The 12,082-nt window shown below is 35.0% G+C and overlaps 1 protein-coding gene across 7 annotated transcripts in view; it reads left to right on the top strand.

Moving 5' to 3' along the window:
- Lmpt (Limpet) overlaps nt 1–12,082 on the top strand; it is a 958,773-nt gene that overhangs the window by 673,040 nt on the left and 273,651 nt on the right. The gene's annotated exons all lie outside the window — the stretch shown is intronic.

Here is a 12,082-nt window from a genome sequence, read left to right as displayed (position 1 = left end):
GTTGACCGGCTGGTTTTTAAACTATTTTCTTCCAATGTTAGTACTGCTTGAAAAACGCTACAGTGATCTGGCATCTTGTAGGATACACTTTTTTTCGGATCAGCACAGTATACCGCAGACACTACTCCTGTGGCAAGGAGTCTGGCATCTCTGTTAGTTACAGCGAACGAAGCCAATTGGTGACAACAAGGAGAGATGGACAAGCAGCGAGAGTTGAGTTGTATTTTTGCCGACAAACAAGAAAGACTTAACAGACGTGATCTATCAATTCTTTAACTAAATTTATCATATTAAACTTTGTATGTTTTTAAACATTTAAATTTATTTGAAATCAGCAAATGCTGTCTCTCAGCATGCAGGTCAAGCGTCCAGTGTCTCGTGATTGTAGCAGTGATCCTAATTCAATCTTGACCTATGTAGTGCGTCGTATTTTCTCCTGCTATTGCTATTCGGGTTCTTTTTAGTTATCTTGCAGTTGTCTGAGGAGTATCAGTTGGAAATTGCTAATTCCTTGAATCTGTTATGTTTGTTTCTTTTGGTTTATGTAAGTAGATGATGCAGCTGGACCGCCTCCAGGCAGTACCCCTGCCCTTGCAAGCTCGTCTGCCTTCTCGTTGCCCTCGATGTTCTTGTGGCTTGAAGCGACCTTGAAGCGCCTTGAGTATGGTAAAGGTATCTAAGTAAATGCACACCGCGCGCCCTCCGTCCGAGGGCTCAGAGAGGAGCGTACACAACCTCTCTATACCCAGAACTTCAGCTTGGAAGAAACTAGAAAAATTTGGAAGACGGACTGTTAGCGACACCTTACCGCAGTCCATTTCGGAACCGCAGATGTAAAGTGAAAATGTGTCCTTCTTTTGCAGGGAACACTTGCTGCAGAAATATTGGCAATCAGCTCGCTCTTTCCGCCCACTTGGCACCAAGTATCCACTGAAACGCCACTGAACATACGTTACGTAGTAAGTTAATGTGAGGAGGCTTCAACGTGGCTAAGCCACTCCGACATAATAGGTTTAAGGGCTAGTTGGGGAATTTTATCGGCAGAGTCCGGACACCATAAGGTACAAGTGGGCGTCGGCCTCTGATCAAGCGGCTCGCTTTACAAACGTAAATAGTCCACACTTGACACATCTAAATGGCTTTTTATACTCAGCGTGCTTTGGACACAGAGTATATTAACTTTGATTGGATGTTTATGTGTATATTGGTTGTACAGGGATAAAGGAATCGAGATAGATATAGACTTCCATCCAAAATCATCAGTGTCGAAAAACAAATTGATTTAGCTATGGCCGTCAGTCCGTCCGTCTGTCCGTTAACACGATAACTTCAGTAAATATTGAGATATCTTCACCAAATTTGGTACACGAGCTTATCTGGACCCAGAATAGATTGGTATTGAAAATGAGCGAAATCTGATGATAACCACGCCCAGTTTTTATATACATAACATTTTGAAAAGCACAAAAAACCTGATTATTTAGTAAATAATACACGTAGAATGTTGAAATTTGACGTGTGGACTAATATTGAGACTCTTAATAAAAAATTTTAAAATGGGCGTGGCACCGCCCTCTTGTGATAAAATCAATTTTACAAATACTATTAATCATAAATCAAAAATCGTTACACCTATGGTAACAAAATTCGGCAGAGAGGTTGCCTTTACTATAAGGAACGCCCACTTTTATATAAAATATTTTTTAAAATGGCCGTGGACGAATAAAATAAGCTATCTCTTTGCAAAAAAGAGCAATAGGATTTCATTTCCCAAGTGGATTTACAACAATAAACAGGAAAAACTTCAAATTTAAAAAAATGTATCGGGAGCCATAACTCGAAGAAAAATTAAGGAATCGTAATAAAATTGGGTACACATATTTTTCTTATAGCAGAAAATATTTCTAGCAAAAATGGACGGGATCGGTTAAAGACCACGGCAACTTAGATATAAAACAAGTTTAAAAGGGTCGTAGACTAGAATAATAATCTATAACTAAGCAAAAATTAGTTTTGAATCAATGATATTTCAATTATCAAGTTTTATTGTAAGAGAAAATGAGGAGAACTTTTTTTTTTAAACGGGCGGTGCCCCGTATTATGTAGAAAAGTAATTTATCTGAAATGAAATTTGCAATTGAAGCTCACGCTGAGTATATAAGGTTCGGTTACACCCAAACTTAGACGCCTTTACTTGTTACAATAGCGTTTGGTATGTCCAAACTCCTGACAACGGTGACATTGTACTAAATCGTTAAACTTTCGAAGCGGCTAAATTTTGACCAATGGACTACATAACCGATTGATATCTAAAACATTTTTATTGTTTGCTGATGGTTCAAGGTCAGCAAAGAAGACTGACTTTGGCATTTTTGTTGTTTTGCTACGTGCGTTTATAATGTTTCATACAATATTTCCTTGTTGGGCCAAATTATGTATTATGTCTTCTTTAGGAGTAGAGAACTGAATGTTTTTAATTACTATCCTCTAGGGTTTGTCCTTTTGTAGCTGATAAGTGTGGAAAACAATGTTAATAATATCAAGAAAAGCAACTAGTTTTCTGTAAGAATCACTATTTGTGGGCATCATTCTAGCTTGTCCATCAGTGCCGTACTTGTACAAGTTATGCAGGTCCTTATGGTCCTTGCTTTCCTTAAATAAATAACACAACACAACACTTTGCTTTAATACACTTTATTAAGCGACTCATTAGTTGACCGTGCAACTTCTCTGATAAAACTGAATTACCCTCGAAAGGCAATGATGCCTCCTTAAATACCTTTCCTAATGCCATTCTGCTGCTGCTGTTATCATATGTAAAACGGTCGCACATTCGGTTGTTGTTGCTAGCGCATGTGATGCTATGATAAGTGCAAGTTGCTAGGTAAGTGCAAGCAGCGACGTCGCGCGATCACTTTTATCGCTTCTCTTTATGCCTGCCTACGACCATCACGTTGCTATGGTAAGCAAGCGCAAGTAGTGACATTGTGCAGTGCGTTGCTCGGCTGGATATTAAACCTGCCGTTGCTATGATAGAACCACGCGCGATTACTTGTTCTACCGTTGGGTTGCATACCAAGCCCGTGCATATGATGTTGCTATGCTGTGATCGTATGCAGTGGGTTGTTATGCTGTTGGCTTGCACATGATGTTACTATGGTAGCGTGCGATTAGTTGCGCTGTTGTTGGGCAAGCTCTGTTAGGCAAGCGATGGGCATTTGAGTTGGATTGTTGTTAGGCAAGCGATAATCATTTGTTGGTTTGTTTTGCTCTGCATCAATTGACCTTGCCATTTGACTTGGTTGCTAACTAGTTGTTTGAGGCTACGTAGAGAAGCTAGGCATATTGTTGACTTAGCAGAGATGTGCAATAGGCATCATAACTTAACTCCTCCCCCTTTTAAATTCGGAGCGTCCCTGATCCGACGAACTTATAAATATTTAAGTGGTACTTATTCAATATAAGCTTAACTAAAAAAAGGCTATACATATTTTTAAAAAATAGAAAGATATATTTTCTATAATCTAAATATCCTTTTCTTTTGCGGACTTCGTAAAGAAATAATGATTTCAATGTTCTTGTGTGACTTTTTTTTTAAAGAGTTATAATCTGACATCTTTTGAAATTTTAATTAGCTGCAAATATTTAATTCTTTCAATTTCTTACTAAATTACGGGAATTCCATATTTACTTTTCTTACAAATTTTAAATTGGCTTTTACAATAAGCTTTTTTCTAAAAGATATAATATGTTTGTTTTTTTTTTTTTTTTAAGTGGTAGTCAATGATATAATGTTGTAAATAATGTTTTCCGTATACATATGTACGTTTTTTATATAATTATTATTTTCGTTTTATTTTTGAATTATTGTAGCTTCGTAAAGTTAGGCTTCGATACAAAATATTGCTATATTTACCATTAAAGAAAATTAGACATTGGCTTTTATAAAAACCGTTTTAAAGAAAATTATAGATTTTTTTTAATATAATAATAATTTATTTATTTAATTTTTGAAATAATGTGTTTTGTACACACATGTACGTTGTTTTTATACTTATTGTTTCCATTTTAATCTTAAGTTATTAGGCTTTAAAAAAAAACAAGTAAGGAAGGTTAAGTTCGGGTGTAACCGAACATTACATACTCAGTTGAGAGCTATGGTGACAACATAAGGGAAAATAACCATGTAGGAAAATGAACCGAGGGAAACCCTGGAATGTGTTTGTATGACATGTGTATCAAATGAAAGGCATTAAAGAGTATTTTATGAGGGAGTGGCCCATAGTTCTATAGCTGGACGCCATTTAGGGATATGGCCATAAAGGTGGATCAGGGTTGACTCTAGAATGCGTTTGTACGATATGGATATCAAAAGAAAGGTGTTAATAAGTATTTTAAAAGGGAGTAATCCTTAGTCCCATAGGGGGACGGCGTTTCGAGATATCGCCATAAAGGTGGACCAGGGGTGACCCTAAAATTTGTTTGTACAATATGGGCATCAAAAGAAAGGTGTTAATGAGTATTTTAAAAGGGAGTAATCCTTAGTTCCATAGGTGGACGCCGTTTCGAGATATTGTCATAAAGGTGGGCCAGGGGTGACTCTAGAATTAGTTTGTGCAATATGGGTATCAAACGAAAGGAGTTAATGAGTATTTTAAAAGGGAGTGGGCCTTAGTTCTATAGGTGGACGCCTTTTCGAGGTATCGCAATAAAGGTGGACCAGGGGTGACTCTAGACTTGGTTAGTACGATATGGGTATCAAATTAAAGGTATTAATGAGAGTTTTAAAAGGGAGTGGGCCTTAGTTCTATAAGTGGACGCCTTTTCGAGGTATCGCCATAAAGGTGGACCAGGGGTGACTTTAGAATATGTTTGTACGATATGGGTATCAAATGAAAGGTGTTAATGAGTATTTTAAAAGGGAGTAATCCTTAGTTCCATAGGTGGACGCCGTTTCGAGATATTGTCATAAAGGTGGGCCAGGGGTGACTCTAGAATTAGTTTGTGCAATATGGGTATCAAATGAAAGGTGTTAATGAGTATTTTAAAAGTGAGTGGGCCTTAGTTCTATAGGTTGACGCCGTTTCGAAATATCGCCATAAAGATGGACCAGAGGTGACTCTAGAATGTGTTTGTACGATATGGGTATCAAATTAAAGGTATTAATGAGGGTACTAAAAGGGAGTGGTGGTTGTTGTATAGGTGGTCGCATTTTCGAAATATCGCCATAAACCAGGGGTGACTCTAGAATGAGTTTGTACGATATGGGTATCAAATTAAAGGTATTAATGAGAGTTTTAAAAGGGAGTGGCGGTAGTTGTATATGTGAAGGCGTTTTCCATTTCCATTTCGCCCTGCAGAACTTTTTCATTTTCTTCTACTTAATATGGTAGGTGTCACAACCATTTTATAAAGTTTTTTCTAAAGTTATATTTCGCTTCAATAAAACAGTCCAATTACCTTACCATGTTTCATCCCTTTTTTCGTATTTGGTATAGAATTATGGCATTTTTTTCATTTTTCGTAATTTTCGATATCGAAAAAGTAGGCGTGGTCATAGTCGGATTTCGTTCATTTTTCATACCAAGATAAAATGAGTTCAAGTAAGCACGTGAACTAAGTTCATTAAAGATATGTCGATTTTTGCTCAAGTTATCGTGTTAACGGCCATGCGGAAGGACAGACGGACGACTGTGTATAAAAACTGGGCGTGGCATCAACCGATTTGGCCCATTTTCACAGAAAAGAGTTATCGTCATAAAATCTATGCCCCTACCAAATTTCAAAATGATTGGTTAATTTTTGTTCGACTTATGGCGTTAAAAGTATCCTAGACAAATTAAATGAAAAAGGGCGGAGCCACGCCCATTTTGAAATTTTCTTTTATTTTTGTATTTTGTTGCACTATATCATTACTAGAGTGGAATGTTGACATAATTTACTTATATACTGTAAAGATATTAAATTTTTTGTTAAAATTTTACTTTAAAAAAATTTTTTTTTAAAAAGTGGGCGTGGTCCTTCTCCGATTTTGCTAATTTTTATTAAGCATACATATAGTAATAGGAGTAACGTTCCTGCCAAATTTAATCATGATATCTTCAACGACTGCCAAATTACAGCTTGCAAAACTTCTAAATTACCTTCTTTTAAAAGTGGGCGGTGCCACGCCCATTGTCCAAAATTTTACTAATTTTCTATTCTGCGTCATAAGTTCAACTCATCTACCAAGTTTCGTCGCTTTATCTCTCTTTTGTAATGAATTATCGCAATTTTTCGGTTTTTCGAAATTTTCGATATCGAAAAAGTGGGCGTGGTTATAGTCCGATATCGTTCATTTTAAATAGCGATCTGAGTGCTCAGTAACCTACATACCAAATTTCATCAAGATACCTCAAAATTTACTCAAGTTATCGTGTTAACGGACGGACGGACGGACGGACGGAAATGGCTCAATCAAATTTTTTTTCGATCATGATTATTTTGATATATGGAAGTCTATATCTATCTCGATTCCTTTATATATTTACAACCAACCGTTATCCAATCAAACTTAATATACTCTGTGAGCTCTGCTCATCTGAGCATAAAAATTTTTTATATTTAAGGTGTTTGGATATTTTTTACTAAACCATGTCATTTCTCTATTTACAATTCAGAAAAATTATAAGTAAGCTTTTATAAGAAGAGTTTTGAAGAAAATTATAATATTTTTAAATATAATAATAGTTTATTTATTTATTTGGTTTTGAAAATATTTTTTTTTCTGTATACATATGTACATTTTTAATTCAAATATTATTTCCATTTTGTTTCTGAGTTCTTGAAAAATATAGTCAAAATTCATAATTTTTGTTTCACTAAATTAGATATATATATGTATATTTCATCAAGAAGAATTTCCGAGCTCTAGGCCACACATATATATTAGTAATAAAAATGCAATTGATTATACCATATATGTTGTATTTATTTATTTTGCCGATATTTCTATTTCAATTAGAAATCATCTTCAGGGCTGTAAAAAATACATTTTTCTTTAAAAACCATAAATGCACAAACATAATCTGACACTTACACTTGTGAATGCACCTTGTCGACTAATTTAAAATTTCAATGCAGAACACAGAATATCATAAACAGAAACAAAGATGTATACAAATAATAAACAGCAATAATAAACAAAATATCTGCTAACAACAACGTATATATTAACTTATTGGACACCCTCAGCATTATTGTTGCTAACTTCTCTTCATTACCAAATGTCTGTATGCGTGAGCGATGTTGTCGGTATCGCTCTTAAAATTCATGCGTATGTCATTAGGTGTATTGATAATATGTAGCATTTCGAGAGTGTACCGCTTGGAATATTGTTTTTCTTCTTACAATATTGTAACATTCTCTAAGTCCGGAGAGTGTCCCGTGGTCTTGCAATGTTGCGATAAAGCCGTTCTGTTGTCGTTAGAGTGGTCGCGATTTTTGATGTTCGATTTGTGAGCGGAAATCCTTGTCTTTAGTTTTGATTTAGTAGTACCCACATATACTTTGTTGCATACGTGGGACCCGTCGCCATTACATTTAATTTTGTATATTACGTCGGATTTCTCGTATTTTTCGATTTTGCTTTTTGTATTGCTGTATATTTGTTGTAGGGTATTTTTATACTGGAACGCGATTTGGAATTTTTCTTTGTCATACATGTTTGAATGTTTTATTCGGTTACACAAACCAGGTACAAATACGGCAGTCTTATATATTTTCTTTATGGTTTGTTCTTTGTTTTTATTCGTAGCGTAAGATTGGTGGATATAACCATTGATAAGGTGGATCGGAAACTCGTTGTTTTGAAGTATTTTTTTGATGATGCTTATATTTTTCGGGTGATATATTCTATCGCTGATAGAGAGAAATTGCTTGATAAAATTTTTGGCCATGTTTATTATTATACTCCTATCATGTTTCGAGTTAAAAGTTATTAACCTCCCGGAAGCCGTATGCTTTTTATACCAGTCAAAGTTTAGGTGGTTGTTACTTCTTATTACTACCGTGTCCAGAAACGGCAACATTCCATTATTTTCCATCTCAGATGTGAATTTTATTGAGTTATGAAATTAGTTCAAGAGGCCCAGCATTTCTTCAACGGAATCGGTTTTCACAATAGCGAATAAATCGTCACCGTACTTTGTGAGCAGACGAGGTTTGTGCCGTGATTCTTCCTCAAATTTCAATAGTAATTCCTCCATTACTATATCGGCTATTACCGGTGATGCTGGTGATCCCATAGGCATACCCGATCGTTGTTCATAAACTTTGTTGTTGTACTTAAAGTATCTGTTATCTTTTATACAGAAGCGTACAACACTTAAAAATAGCTCTTGGGTAAGGGTTGTGCGGGGTTTTATTTGGTCCCATTTGGACGATATGATCTTTATGGCATGGTCTACTGGGATACTAGGAAACAGGGACATAACATCAAACGATACCAGACTCTGATCATCATAAATATATGTATTTTTAATCTTATTCTTGAACTCAATAGCCCTGAACTTTACATCCCTGAAGATGATTTCTAATTGAAATCGAAATATCGACAAAATAAATAAATACAACATATATGGTATAATCAATTGCATTTTTATTACTAATATATATGTGTGGCCTAGAGCTCGGAAATTCTTCTTGATATAACTTTTGAAAGGCCTAAAATAAAAATAAAAACAACATCAATTATAAAATAATAAAATAAAAACGATTTATTACAATAGATTAGCCCCTGTACAGTTTCCGAAAAGAAAGGCAGTATCCCATATCAAATTTTAAGCAAATCGCACCATACACTATTTTATTTAGATTAGGTCGGCCTCTGGTCCACTTCCCGGAATGAAAAGTTTCTCATATATTATCTGCCTATACGGAATTTCAAGCGAATCGCGTTATAAATGCGATTTCTTGGAAGAGGTCGGTTCCTGATCCACTTCCCGGAAAGAAGTTTCTCAAATAATGAGCTAGTCTCTAAAGTACCCCTATACTAAATTTCAAGCAAATCACACCATACACTATTTTATTTAGTTTATTTGGAATAGGTCGGCCCCTGGTCAGCCTTCCGGAATAAAAAGTTCCTCAAATATTATCATACTCATAGAGGTACTCCTGTACCGAATTTCAAGCGAATCGCACTACAAATAACGCTGTTTGGAATAGGTCGGCCTTGGTCCACTTCCCGGGCCAAATTGGGAATCTAAAGCATCCCCCAAACCCACTTGAACACTCACACAAAATTTTATCAAAATCGGTCCAGTCGTTTAGTAGGAGTTCAGTGACAAATATGATGAAAATGAAATACATGCACACATACATATATATATGTATAAGATGGATTAATTCTCCTTAGTGCTCAAACATTAGTATATATGCACATTAGGGTGGGTCGATTTGTATGGACGAAAGTTAACCGATATCGCGCTATCGATTTTTCGGTAGGATTTGGGCTCAGGAAAAAAAAGCTCCACTACGCATACCCAAAAAAAATAATTTTCGAGCCTGCGAAATTTCATTTATTTAACTTTTTTCGACTTTTATTTTTAAGGTTTTTTTCATGACCTACTAATAAAATTTTCAAAAAACTGTTATCGCCAACGTTTTTAAAGGACATTTTTGGATAGGGCAGAGTATACATGGAAATGTTACAATCAAATGTTGTGCCTTTGCCTAAGCTAGGCTTAGGATAGCCCAATCTTTTTCGCTCGCTAACTCACCCTTGGTAAAAAATTATCCGAAAAAATGTTACAACTATGTGAAAATGCACCCAGAAATGTGATTCTCTTTTAATAAAAATAGGTGGTGTTTCCGCTGTGGCTCATTTTTACCCGGTTTGTGAGGTCTTTTTAACTTGTAAAATTAATTTTTGTGATAAATTGTTGTCCAAGGATGGGCTGACGAAAGAAAAGACGGGGTATCCCACATAGTTTTTATTAAGAAAACTCGCATTTCGGGTGCAGCTTTACATTGCTGGAACATTTTTGTTTTTTATTTTTTTTGATTTTTTTTTTTCAAATGTGAGCTTACTAAAGAAAAGGTTGGGCTATGCTGGGCTATGCTTGGGAAAGGAGTTGCTGTGTATAAACCATAATTTTGCACTTTTTTGATTTTTGGCTTTTCTACTTGAAAATTGTTTTCATCCAATGCCGGAAATGCAGTAAGTGACACAGCTAATTGTTTATAGTCGGAAATTGATACTGGCACTTGGTTTGTTTTTAAACCAGAATAAGAATAGTTCAATATTAAATAAGATATTTCTCGATACGAGCCTAATTCGTATTCACTGTTACTTCTTTTGTACTTACTGTTAAATAAACGAATATTGTTCATCAGTGTGTTGCTTTCACTGCATATCCGAAAAGTTGTGGCTAACCGAATCTTCATTAGTCGCAAACGAATATTAAGCGGATATCCATGCTGCCCAGATTTTATTCGTCTCAACGGATAATACGGAAGAATATCCGAATATTTTTTATATGGGGATACTCCCTATCCTAGACAAAAATATGTTTCCTAATATTATATCTTGATCTCAGCAAAATAAGTTGAGGACCACGCCTAGTTTGTTTGGAAGAAATGGTTTAAAGGTTTCATCGTCAACGATATTGATATAGTTGGGCAAAGTATAAAAATTTTAATATCAAAGTCAATCAAAAAGCGAAAAATGTTAACTACATTCGAAAATAATATTAGTTTTTATATTTTAGTGTTCTTGATATTTTCTAGTAATACTTAATATATATGTGAAAGCACACAGCTGGGTATATTATCTTCGGTTTCCGCCGAACTTAGATTTCCCTACTTATTATTCTATATTTGCTTTTGCTAATGTTCTGTTGTATATTTTCATATTTCGAAAAATATCAACACTTTTAGACAAACGAACACAAATTTGTGTCATCATGCAATTTGTTTTGCAAAAGAAAAAAAATTATATTTTGAAAAATCAAATATCACCCGACATCGCGTGTATTTTTAGATAATCTCTCATAGAAATATGGCCAAACGTTCTTTGCATTTATAGTACAAAAGTAGAGGTATTGTGGACAAAAGTTACATAAATTGCGTGTACTTGAAAAGAAAAATATTGAGGCTAATGCATTACGAGTGGAATATGTGTACCATTCATGACATGACTTTCATGTAATTTTTATAGATGCTCACAAGAAATGAAATTAAATAAGAAAAACTTAAATGAATATATAAGGGTTATCCTTAAAAATCGAATGAAGTAAATGTAGTCTCACAACATACATACATATGTATACATTTTGGCTCGTTATAAGACGTCTGAGGCGTGTCGCACAGGGGTCTAGATGTTAAGGGGATGTTGTGATATCCTGAAATATCTGTAAGACCGCTGAAGCAATATTCCTACCCAATTTTACTATACTATTTTTTATGTAATTGTTTTTGTTTTATCGGCGTATTGGTAAAGGATCCAAGGTTCGATTCGAGCTCAAGGCCAGGGCCCGTATTACGTGTTACGATAAGTGACTGAAAACCATTTTGACTCAAGCAATAACTATGCAACTGTCAAACTTTTTTTTTTTAAATTATAATAAAAAATGGATCCAACGAGTACTATTTGTCGCTAGTTCAAATATTCCATTAATCCGATCCACCTTTCAAGAGCTATTGTGATTTAAAAAATGAGTTTCGATCACGGATCGTAACACGTAATACGGGCCCAGAACAATTATGTTTATGATAATCATTATTGTACTCAATTGAGCAGAGCTCACATAGTATATTAACTTTGATTGGATAACGGTTGGTTGTACAGGTATAAAGGAATCGAGATAGATATAGACTTCCATATATCAAAATCATCAGGATCGAAAAAAAATTTGATTGAGCCATGTCCGTCCGTCTGTCCGTCCGTCTGTCCGTTAACACGATAACTTGAGTAAATTTTGAGGTATCTTGATGAAATTTGGTATGTAGGTTCCTGAGCACTCATCTCAGATCGCTATTTAAAATGAACAATATCGGACTATAACCACGCCCACTTTTTCGATATCGAAAATTTCGAAAAACC

This window comes from Eurosta solidaginis, chromosome 5 (genome assembly GCF_040869045.1).
Source record: "Eurosta solidaginis isolate ZX-2024a chromosome 5, ASM4086904v1, whole genome shotgun sequence".
Lineage (NCBI taxonomy): Eukaryota > Metazoa > Arthropoda > Insecta > Diptera > Tephritidae > Eurosta > Eurosta solidaginis.
This window is presented reverse-complemented; position numbering and strand designations above follow the sequence as displayed.